Below are 10,425 nucleotides of genomic sequence, written 5' to 3'. Positions count from 1 at the left end.
GTTTAAACACTATTATTAACTGGAGTTGTTTCATGTAACTTTCTTTTTTTGCGCTCTGCTTGTTTGCCTTTTGTTTTACTATTTCTGGTTTTTGATTGATAACTTCATGGCTGGAAGAAGAAAAAACGCCACCACCACATCAGTTTTAGTGTTTGGCAGGAGAGTGGCAAGTTGATAGCGTGCACTGCAAGTATGCCTGAACACTCAGGAATGTTGAAAGTTGTTATTTTGATTAACCTTTTTTTGTGCAGAATACTAATGCTGTTAGTACAGTACCTTGTTTTCACACAGGAAACTTGCAAACTGTCTCCTCAGTCTTTTTCTATCTGCTCTTTCTTCTCTACTGAGATATAAAGCTTGTCTTGTTCCACTCCCATTGAAACTCTTTCATATTTCATCCAGAGTTGTCTAATTATTAACTAACCAGTGTTTGAAATGCCTACAACTTCTATAATGGTGAAACATCTTTTGGCAACAACTGAACCTCAGTTGACACACCTATTCTAAGATCAAAAGATTTGTGACACATCATAATTAGCAATGAGCAAATTCCATTTTCATAATTTATAAGCAGAGGTTGAGATATGAAATTCATTTAAAATATTTTGATATTTGAAATTTTCATGGGTGTGTTTTGGTAAGCTGACAGGAAGGCAGTGTGTTTATTAGCACGAGGCGCATAGGCGCCATTTTTCCTAAACAGCTGTTTGGGGGAGCGACCGTTCCCCCTGTGCCCCACCTAGTTATGCCACTGGGGCTGTTATATTCACAGGTATGAGCATTTGCACTGTCCACATCAAAGTTATAGAGTCCATGAACACTTCAATCTTTATAAATTCCCTGTGCCCCAATGAAAGGAGAGTTTAATTTTACTTCCAATCTTTATAACACTAGGCTTCCCAAGGCAGATTACAACAATAATTAAGATGAACCTATCAGTAAACAGGATATCCTCACCAAACTTTGGCCATGTATTACTGTATTGTATAGAACAGTGTAGAAAAATGAGCACAAATACAGCCTTTATTAGTGCTGTTTCCACTAGCTACAATCATTTTTGAAGCTGTTTTAGTGAAATGCAGTTTTTATTTTATGATATTTATATCTACATGTGGGAATATTTCAAAAATTATTTTATTTGTGACATTTATATCCCACATTATCCCAAACAGGTTTGAGTTCAATGTGGCTTACAATAAACAATATAGGATACATAACAAAAAATAATGCATAAGAAAGTAATTTGTTGTAAGAATCCAATTTTACAATACAGTATCATAAACATACTGGGATAGCTATGGATGTTTAACATTTATAAAATCTTATTATGAATGAGAAATTGTACATGAAGCAAAGAGAAAGTTAAATTAACAAGGTGTAAAATACATTTAAAAAAATCTTTTGTCCTCCACCTTTTAAGGCACTGTCTATCTAACTGGAACAGCTTTTTACTTTTTACAGGTGGACCACGCATAGGCAGTCCATTATTTCTAATAATCTTTTGCTATTGTTTTCAATAGCATTTGCTATTGTTTCAGGTGAACTAGTGTGGTAGCAATCTCCGCCTACTGCCACCAACTGGCTTCAGCCCATATAATGGGCTAGATAGCTTGTACTGACTCCTGTTCTCAATCTAACCTCCTAACACAGGGAGAGGGTGCGTAAGCCCACCCCTCCACCACTCAGTCACTTAAGAAGGTTTATTAATGTTAGTACAATTGTACTTATAATCACTTGTCTTTGGATATTCTGATTTCATCAATATTTTGCTATATTTACTTTCTCTTCTTTTTGCTTTCTTTTCCCTGCCTGCTTATTTGTTTAAATATTATATTTATATTCCCTTCTGCCATCTCTACTGTCATTGTAATAGTTTTCATTAGTTCATTGTAAGCTGCTCTGGGGCTGCTTTACGTGGCAAAAAGCGGGGTATAAATTATCTAAATAAAAAATAAATACATAAATAAAAAAATGCCCTCAGAAGGTTCTTCTCAATCCGTGGTCCAGCCAAGCAGATCTGTTTTGATTGTGGATCTAACTTTGTAAGCACCTGGAAGAAGCTAAAAATAAACTCAGAGAAGATCAATGATCCCACCATTGAGAGGTAACTGACTGACCAGCACTGTACCAGGGGTTCAAGCCTCCCCCATGCATCACATATGGGAGGAGTTTGGGAGCACATGATTGGAATTGCTTGCCACAGTCTCAAATCTGCTCTCAGAAACCGGGACTACCGGCCTCATCCACAATGCTCTGACTACACTCCTGGCAGAAGTGTCTGCTATCATCAATGTAAGACCTCTGATCCCAGTGTCCTCGAACCCAATGCCACCTTTGATCTTAACTGCAGCCACACTCCAAAGACAGGCGTAGTCCCTAACCCACCTGGATACTCTGAGATGGCAATGAAGACAAGTCCAAAGGCTTGCTAACATCTTCTGAAGTTATAAGTACATAAGTATTGCCATACTGGGACAGACCTAAGGTTCATCAGGCCCAGCATTCCTGTTTCCAACAGTGGTCAATCCAGGTTACAAGTAGGGTTAGCATATGGCTCCAGAAAAAGGAGGACGGATTGAGCCAGCCGGGTTTTACTTCAATTGCTTTAAGCAATGGAAGTAAAACCTGGCTGGCTCAATTACTTCCATTGAAAGCAATGGAAGTAAAACCCGGCTGGCTCAATCTGTCCTTTTTCTGGAGCCATATGGTAACCCTAGTTACAAGTACCTGGTAAGATCCCAAAACAGTACAAAATATTTTGTGCTACTTATCCTAGAAATACTACTACTACTACTTCTTAACATTTCTAGAGCGCTACTAGGGTTACGAAGCGCTGTACAATTTAACAAAGAGAGACAGTCCCTGCTCAAAGAGCTTACAATCTAATAGACAAGTGAACGGTCGGTTCGATAGGGGAAATAAACAGTGGATTTTCCCCAAGTCCATTTTAATAATGGTGTATAGACTTTTCTTTTAGGAAGATAATTGCTAACTTATCAGGCTGCTGTGCTCAATAGAATTTATTCAATGCTTGTTAGCCAGCTAGTGTGATTTTACTCTATGTGCTACACAAACAAATTTAGTGTGGTGAAGGAGGAAAAGACCTCAGAAGCTCAGCCTGTGGAGTTTATGTTATACTACAGTAGCTGGGCGAACCTCCTCATAGGTCTAAAAAACCTCCTATTGATTCTCCTATTTTTTCCTATAGATTTTTTTGTTACAAATTTCTCATACTGTTGTCATTCGACATGAAAAGACACATCTGAAATTGTCACTGCTTATGCAGTGAGCTCAACAGAGCGCTTCCGTTTCACTTTTTGCTTCATCGGGAGCTACACCTGTAGCCGCTTTTTTTCAGAAAGACCTTTGTGCGAGTGCCTTCATTCTCCTGCTTCCATAATGACAACTTTTAGGAAGATAGCCAAACCTTTTTTAAACCCCACTAAGCTAACTGCTTCTACTACATTATCTGGCACTGAATTCCAGAATTTAATTACACATTGAGTGAAGAAATATTTTCTCCAATTCATTTTAAATTTACTACTTTGTAGCTTCATTGCATGCCCCCTAGTCCTAGTATTATTAGAAAGAGTAAACAAGCGATTCACATCTACTCGTTCCACTCCATTCATTATTTTATAGATCTCTATCATATCTCCCCTCAGCCATCTTTGCGCCAAGCTGAAGTCATCTCATCCCCTTTATCATTTTTGTCACACTTCTCTGTACCTTTTGTAATTCCACTATATCTTTTTTGAGATGCGGTGACCAGAATTGTACACAATATTTGAGGTGCGGTTGCACCATGGAGCAATACAAAGGCGTTATAACGTCCTCATTTTTGTTTTCCATTCCTTTCCTAATTATACCTAACATTCTATTTCCTTTCTTAGTAGCTGACGCCGCACACTGAGCAGAGGGCTCCAACATATCATCAACGATGACGCCTAGATGCCTTTCCTGGTCAGTGACTCCTAATGTGGAACCTTGCATTATGTAACTATAGTTTGGGTTGCTGGAAGTGAAAGTACTACTACTACTACTTGACATTTCTAAAGCGCTGCTAGGGTTACGCAGCGCTGTACAATTTAACATAGAAAGACAATCCCTGCTCAAAGAGCTTACAATCTAAAGTACTTTACGACCCTACAGACCCGCAGCAAGTGGCAGACCAGTAAAGCTAATATCTACAAAGGTGACCTTGTCATACTCAAGGATAACCAGACCCATCACAAGGATTGGCCCTTGTCACTGGTCATCACAACTATCCCCAGTAAAGATGGGAACATCTGAAAGGTTGAAGTCAGAACTGTGAAACAAGGAACTGCAAAGAACATCTGCAGACCCATCACCAAGATCATGCTCCTTGTACCACATGAAGAACACTGAGCACTGTGAACCACCATCCACTCTCGAAGATCAGAGACTCTGTCTCTTTATTTTGTCTAATGTTGTTGTCTGTCTCTCGTTTCAGCTACTGCATGATGAAGAAGATGACTCCTCAGACAACGGACAGACCGAATGTACATAATGAAGTTTGCATGTTAGTAATGTGTTAAATTGTTAATATTAGTAATAGTGGTATCTACTGATACCAGGCAGGGAGTGTTCTGACCCTGACAGCCGTATACTAGTCTTTACAGCCTAGCTCTAAAATGTCTTTAACGCTTTAATGTTATTCTTACGTCCTAGGACTTTTTGGTGCTGCAATCACATGTGAGCAATGCATTGTGTGTAATGCAGTCTCCTATGTACTGCAGCCAAACTTATTTGTTTGTATAAGCTTCAGAACTTGTGGTCTATTCTCCCTAAAAGGCCTCCTCCCTTTATTTATTTATATTTTGCTCACACCTTTTTCAGTAGTAGCTCAAGGTGAGTTACATTCAGGTACTCTGGATATTTCTCTGTCCCAGGAGGACTCACAATCTAAGCTTGTACCTGAGGCAATGGAGGGTTAAGTGACTTACCCAAGATCACAAGGAGCAGCAGTGGGATTTGAACCAGCCACCTCTGGATTGCAAGACTGGTGCTCTAACCACTAGGCCACTCCTCCACTCCTTTCTCAGTCAAGCTTGATTCCTTTGTGTCCTGATTATTTCTACTATCTTTGTCCTGATGGGTCAGCAAGGGTATGTTTTCTCTCCAATCAAGGACTACTCTCTATGACCATATCTGTTACCTGGTCTCAAATTCTGTCCCTATTGGTCCTTTGCTAATGTACTGAGGTTATACTCTCTGGTTATTTTAGCAGAAGTTTGCTTTAAGAGGATATTACGCTTTAAGAGACCAGAACAACTTCCTCCCTGAACAATTCCGCCCCTCAGGGGTAAGACTGTTCATGGAGGATGTTCTGGTGTAGGCCATGGGTAGCCTATGAGTGCTGCTTCCTGGGTGATGACTGCAGCACTGCAGTCATGATTTTAAGTTGAAGGTGGGGGCTGGGTCTGAGAAGGGGTGCATACGCTATTGACACACCTTGAGGGGCATAATTGAATGGCGCCGGCCATCTCCAGGGCCGGCTCCACAAGTGGGCGGAGCCAACCGCATTTTCAAAAAAGATGGCAGGCCATCTTTTTCTTGGTTAATATGGTTGGCCCCGGCCAAATGTCAGAGCTGGCCGGGTTTGAGATGGCCGGCATCTGTTTTCACAGATAATGGAAACTAATGCCAGCGATCTCAAACCCGACCAAATCCAAGGCATTTGGTCATGTGAGGAGCCAGCATTTGTAGTGCACTGGCCCCCCTCACATGCCAGGACACCAACCGGGCACCCTAGGGGGCAATTCTAAAAATTAAAAACAAAATAGCTCATAGGTGCATAGCTCCCTTCCCTTGGGTGCTGAGCCCCCCAAAACCCACTCCCCACAACTCTACACCACTACCATAGCTCTAAGGGGTACAGGGGGCACCTACATGTGGGTACAGTGGGTTTTGGGTTTTTTTGGAGGGCTCAACATTTACTACCACAAGTGTAACAGGTAGGTGGGGGGATGGGCCTGAGTCCACCTGCCTGAAGTGTACTGCACCCACTAAAAACTGCTCCAGGGACTTGCATACTGCTGTCTTGGAGCTGGGTATGACATTTGAGGCTGGCTTAGAGGCTGGCAAAAAATGTTTTAGTTTTTTTTAGGGTGGGAGGGGGTTGGTAACCACTGGGGGAATAAGGGGAGGTCATCCCCGATTCCCTGCAGTGGTCATCTGGTCAGTTGGGGTACCTTTTTGAGGCTTGGTCGTGAATAAAAAGGGACCAAGTGAAACCGGCGAAATGTTCGTCATTGCCGGTTTTATTTTTTCCATTATCGGGCGAAGTCGGCCATCTCTTAAACACTTCCATGTCCCGCCTTTGATACACTGCCGACACGCCCCCTTGAACTTTTGCCGGCTCCGCCACGGGAAAGCAATGAGGGTGTCAAAAATCGGCTTTCAATTATACCGATTTGGCCGGGTTCAGGAGATTGCCAGCCATCTCCCGATTTATGTCGGAAGATGGCCGGCGATCACTTTCGAAAATGAGCTGGCTTGTTTACATTATGACTGAAAAACATCCAAGTCTTAGGAATGCCCAAATCCTGCCTTTAACACGCTCCCAACAAGCTCCCTTGAGATCTGGATGCACTGTAGACGAACAGCATAGAAAAATCTCTGAAAAATAGATTTTGAAAATACCAATTTGGTCATTTTTGTGAGAAAAACATCCAAATGCTGCTTTATGCCACTTTTTAGATGCTGTTCTAGTCTATGTAATGGCAGTATAAGGTCATCTATGTTATGTATATAGTTTAGTATGTTTTAGATTTATTGTTTTAATGCTGTATTATATTATCACCGTATAGCTAATACAGTAAAATTGGGGGATAAGACCTATTTCAGATATGTAAGTGACAAGAGGAAGTGCCATAATAGCATTGTGAGGCTCAAAGCTGAGGGTGAGAAATATTTGTAAGAGGATAAGTATAAAGCTGAACTGCTTAACAATTATTTCTGCTCTGTGTTCATGGATGAAAGGCTGGGGGTAGGGCTGCAGAAAACAAAGGCCAAAAGGGGAAATGGTAGACCAAGACCCGTTTATGGAGGACTGTGTTTGTGAGGAGCTAGCCAAACAAAGTAGACAGAGCGATGGGACCTGATGGGATATACACAAGGGTGCTCAAGGAACTCGGAGAGGTTCTGGCGGCTCCGCTGACTGACCTCTTTAATGCTTCCTTAGAAACTGACTGGAGTGGTCCCAGAGGACTGAAGAAGGGCGAATGTGGTTCCTTTGCACAAGAGTGGCAGTAAGGAGGAAGTTGGGAATTACAGACCTGTCAGTCTGACATCGGTGGTGAGTAAGCTAATGGAAACGCTACTAAAGCGGAGGATTGTAAGATTTCTCAAACTGAATGGAATGCACGACCCGAGGCAGCATGGCTTCACTAGTGGCAGGTCATGTCAGACGAATCTGACTAACTTCTTTGACAGGGTGACCAAACAGTTGGACATGGGAGGGGCACTGGATGTGGTGTACTTGGATTTCACCAAAGCCTTTGACACGGTTCCACATAGGCGACTGATAAATAAATAAATTGAGTGCCCTCAGTATGGGACCTAGAGTAACTGATTGGGTTAAAAATTGGTTGAATGGAAGGAGACAGAGGGTAGTGGTAAATGGAACTTTCTCTGAAGAAAAGTATGTTCTCAGTGGAGTACCGCAGGGATTGTTCCTTGGGCCGGCTCTCTTTAACGTCTTTGTGAGCGATATTGCGGAAAAGCTGTCTGATAAGGTTTGTATCTTTGCAGATGTTACCAAACTCTGCAACAGGGTGGACACCTTGGAGGGTATGAATGACATGAGGATGGACCTAGCGAAGCTTGAGGAATGGACCGATATTTGGCAAAAGCGCATGGTTCGGGATAAGGTATCTTGCAAGGATACTTCACAAACAGGGAAGATAGGGTTTCTGGATAGTGAGGTTGCACAACAGACCGTGGTATGTCAGGTGCCCTTAAATACAACTAAAGATCAGACAAAAGATGGCAAATTAATAGTGTCAAGTACTAAGCATCATGCAAATAGGAACAACAAACATACTCTGAAATGTCTATATGCAAATGCTAGGAGTCTAAGAAATAAGATGGGAGAGTTAGAATATATTGCAGTTAATGAAAAATTGAATATAATAGGCATTACTGAGACCTGGTGGAAGGAGGATAACCAGTGGGACACTGTCATACCGGGGTACAAAGTATATCGTAGTGATAGGGTGGACTGGTCTGGTGGAGGGGTAGCACTGTATATTAACGAGAGCCTTGACTCAGATAGATTACAAATTCAGCAGGACACAAATCACACCTTTGAATCATTGTGGGTTGAAATTCCATGTATGAAAGGGAAAAGGACGGTGATAGGAGTGTTCTACTGTCCGCCTCGCCAGGATGAGCAGGTAGACGCAGAAATGATAAAAGAAATCAGAGACTCAAACAAAATGGGCAATGTGATAATAATGGGTGACTTCAATTATTCAAATATAGACTGGGTAAATGTAACATTGGGACATGCTAGAGAAGCACAATTCCTTGATGAAATCAAGGACAGCTTTATGGAGCAGCTGGTGCAGGAGCCGACGAGAGAAGGAAAAATTCTAGACTTTGTCCTTAGTGGAGCGCATGATCTGGTGAGGGACGTTATGGTACTGAGGCTGCTTGATAACAGTGATCATAATATGATCAGTTTTGATATCAACCTTGAAGTAACTATACACAGGAAGTCAAATACGTTAGCGTTTAACTTTTAAAAAGGAGACTATGATAAAATGAGGATAACGGTGAAAAAAAAACTTATGGGGGCAACTGAGAGGGTAAAAACTGTACAACAGGCATGGGCACTGTTCAAAAATACCATCCTGGAGGCCCAGGCCAAACATATTCCGCGAATTAGAAAAGAAAGACGGAAGTCCAAAAGACAGCCGGCGTGGTTGAAAAGTGAGGTGAAGGAAGCTATTAGGGCTAAAAGAAACACCTTCAGAAAATGGAAGAAGGAACCGTCTGAAAATAACAAGAAGCATAAGGAGTGTCAAAGCAAATGCAAGGTGCAGATAAAAAAGGCCAAGAGAGATTACGAAAAAAAAGATAGCATTAGAGGCAAAAAAAAACATAGTAAAAATTTTTTTTCAGTATATTAAAAGCAGGAAGCCGGCAAAAGAATCAGTTGGGCTGCTGGATGACCGAGGGGTAAAAGGGGCAATCAAGGAAGACAAAGATGTAGCAGAGAGATTGAATGAATTCTTTGCTTCGGTCTTCACTGAGGAACATTTGGGTGGGATGCCGGTGTCGGAAATGGTATTTCAAGCGCACGTGTCGGAGAAACTTACTGATTTCACGGTAAACCTGGAGCACATAATGGGGCAGTTCAGCAAACTGAAGAGTAGCAAATCTCCTGGACCGGATGGTATTCATCCTAGAGTACTGATAGAACTGAAAAATGAGCTTGCAGAGTAGAGAGCTGCACGGCTTCCGTCCCCGCGGGAATCCCGCGGAACCCGCGGGATTCCCGCGGGGACGGAGGCAGTTCCTGCGGGGTTCCCGCGGGGATGGAACCAGTTCTGCGGGGTTCCCGCGGGGACGGAGGCAGTTCCTGCGGGGTTCCCGCGGGGATGGAACCAGTTCTGTGGGCTTCTCGTGGAAGTGTAAGCTGCACCTGCACCAGCCTCTCATCTACCGAATACCAATTTATTTGAGTGCTGTCTCTTCCTCCTCTTCTTCCTTGCTTTAACAGCATAAATGTGGAAAGTCTTCCATTAAGGAGGTGGTAGAGTCACAAATGATGACGGAATTCAAAAAGGCGTGGGATGAACACAGAGGATCTCTAATTAGAAAATGGAAATTATATAAAAGCTAACCTTAAATGGCTGCATGTGTGTGGATATGTCAAGTGACACTTAGATGGCGACTCTGGCTGTGATGAACTAGAGCTGATACCTGGCAGACTTGTATGGTCTGTGTCTCATACATGGCAATCTGGTGTAGGATGGGCTGGAAAGGGCTTAGACAGCAACTTCAGTGGCTGGAACATAAGGACAGTGCTGGACAGACTTTTACGGTCTGTGTCCCACAAATGAGAACATGAATAGGCTGGAGTGGGCTTCGATGGCAACTCCAGCAGTTGGAACATAAGGATGGGGCCAGATAGACTCCTGTGGTCTTTGTTCCAGAAACACGAAAGAAAGACCATAATCAAGTATATAATATCACACTCGTTGATTTAATGATGAATTGATCATGAGTGTGACTATTGGGCAGAGTGGATGGACCGTTCAGGTCTATTTGCTGTCACTTACTATGTTACTGTTAATCCTCTTTGCTCCCAGGCTGGTGCACAGACCTCAGCTCTGACACAGGCACGAGAATCAGATGTCACCTGACCTACTGGCGCGTGCATGTGGCGTGAAT

The sequence above is a fragment of the Microcaecilia unicolor genome, chromosome 1, assembly GCF_901765095.1.
Source record: "Microcaecilia unicolor chromosome 1, aMicUni1.1, whole genome shotgun sequence".
NCBI classification, from domain to species: Eukaryota; Metazoa; Chordata; class Amphibia; order Gymnophiona; family Siphonopidae; genus Microcaecilia; species Microcaecilia unicolor.
The sequence above is the reverse complement of the archived record's forward strand: the minus strand, read 5'-3'. Positions refer to the sequence as shown.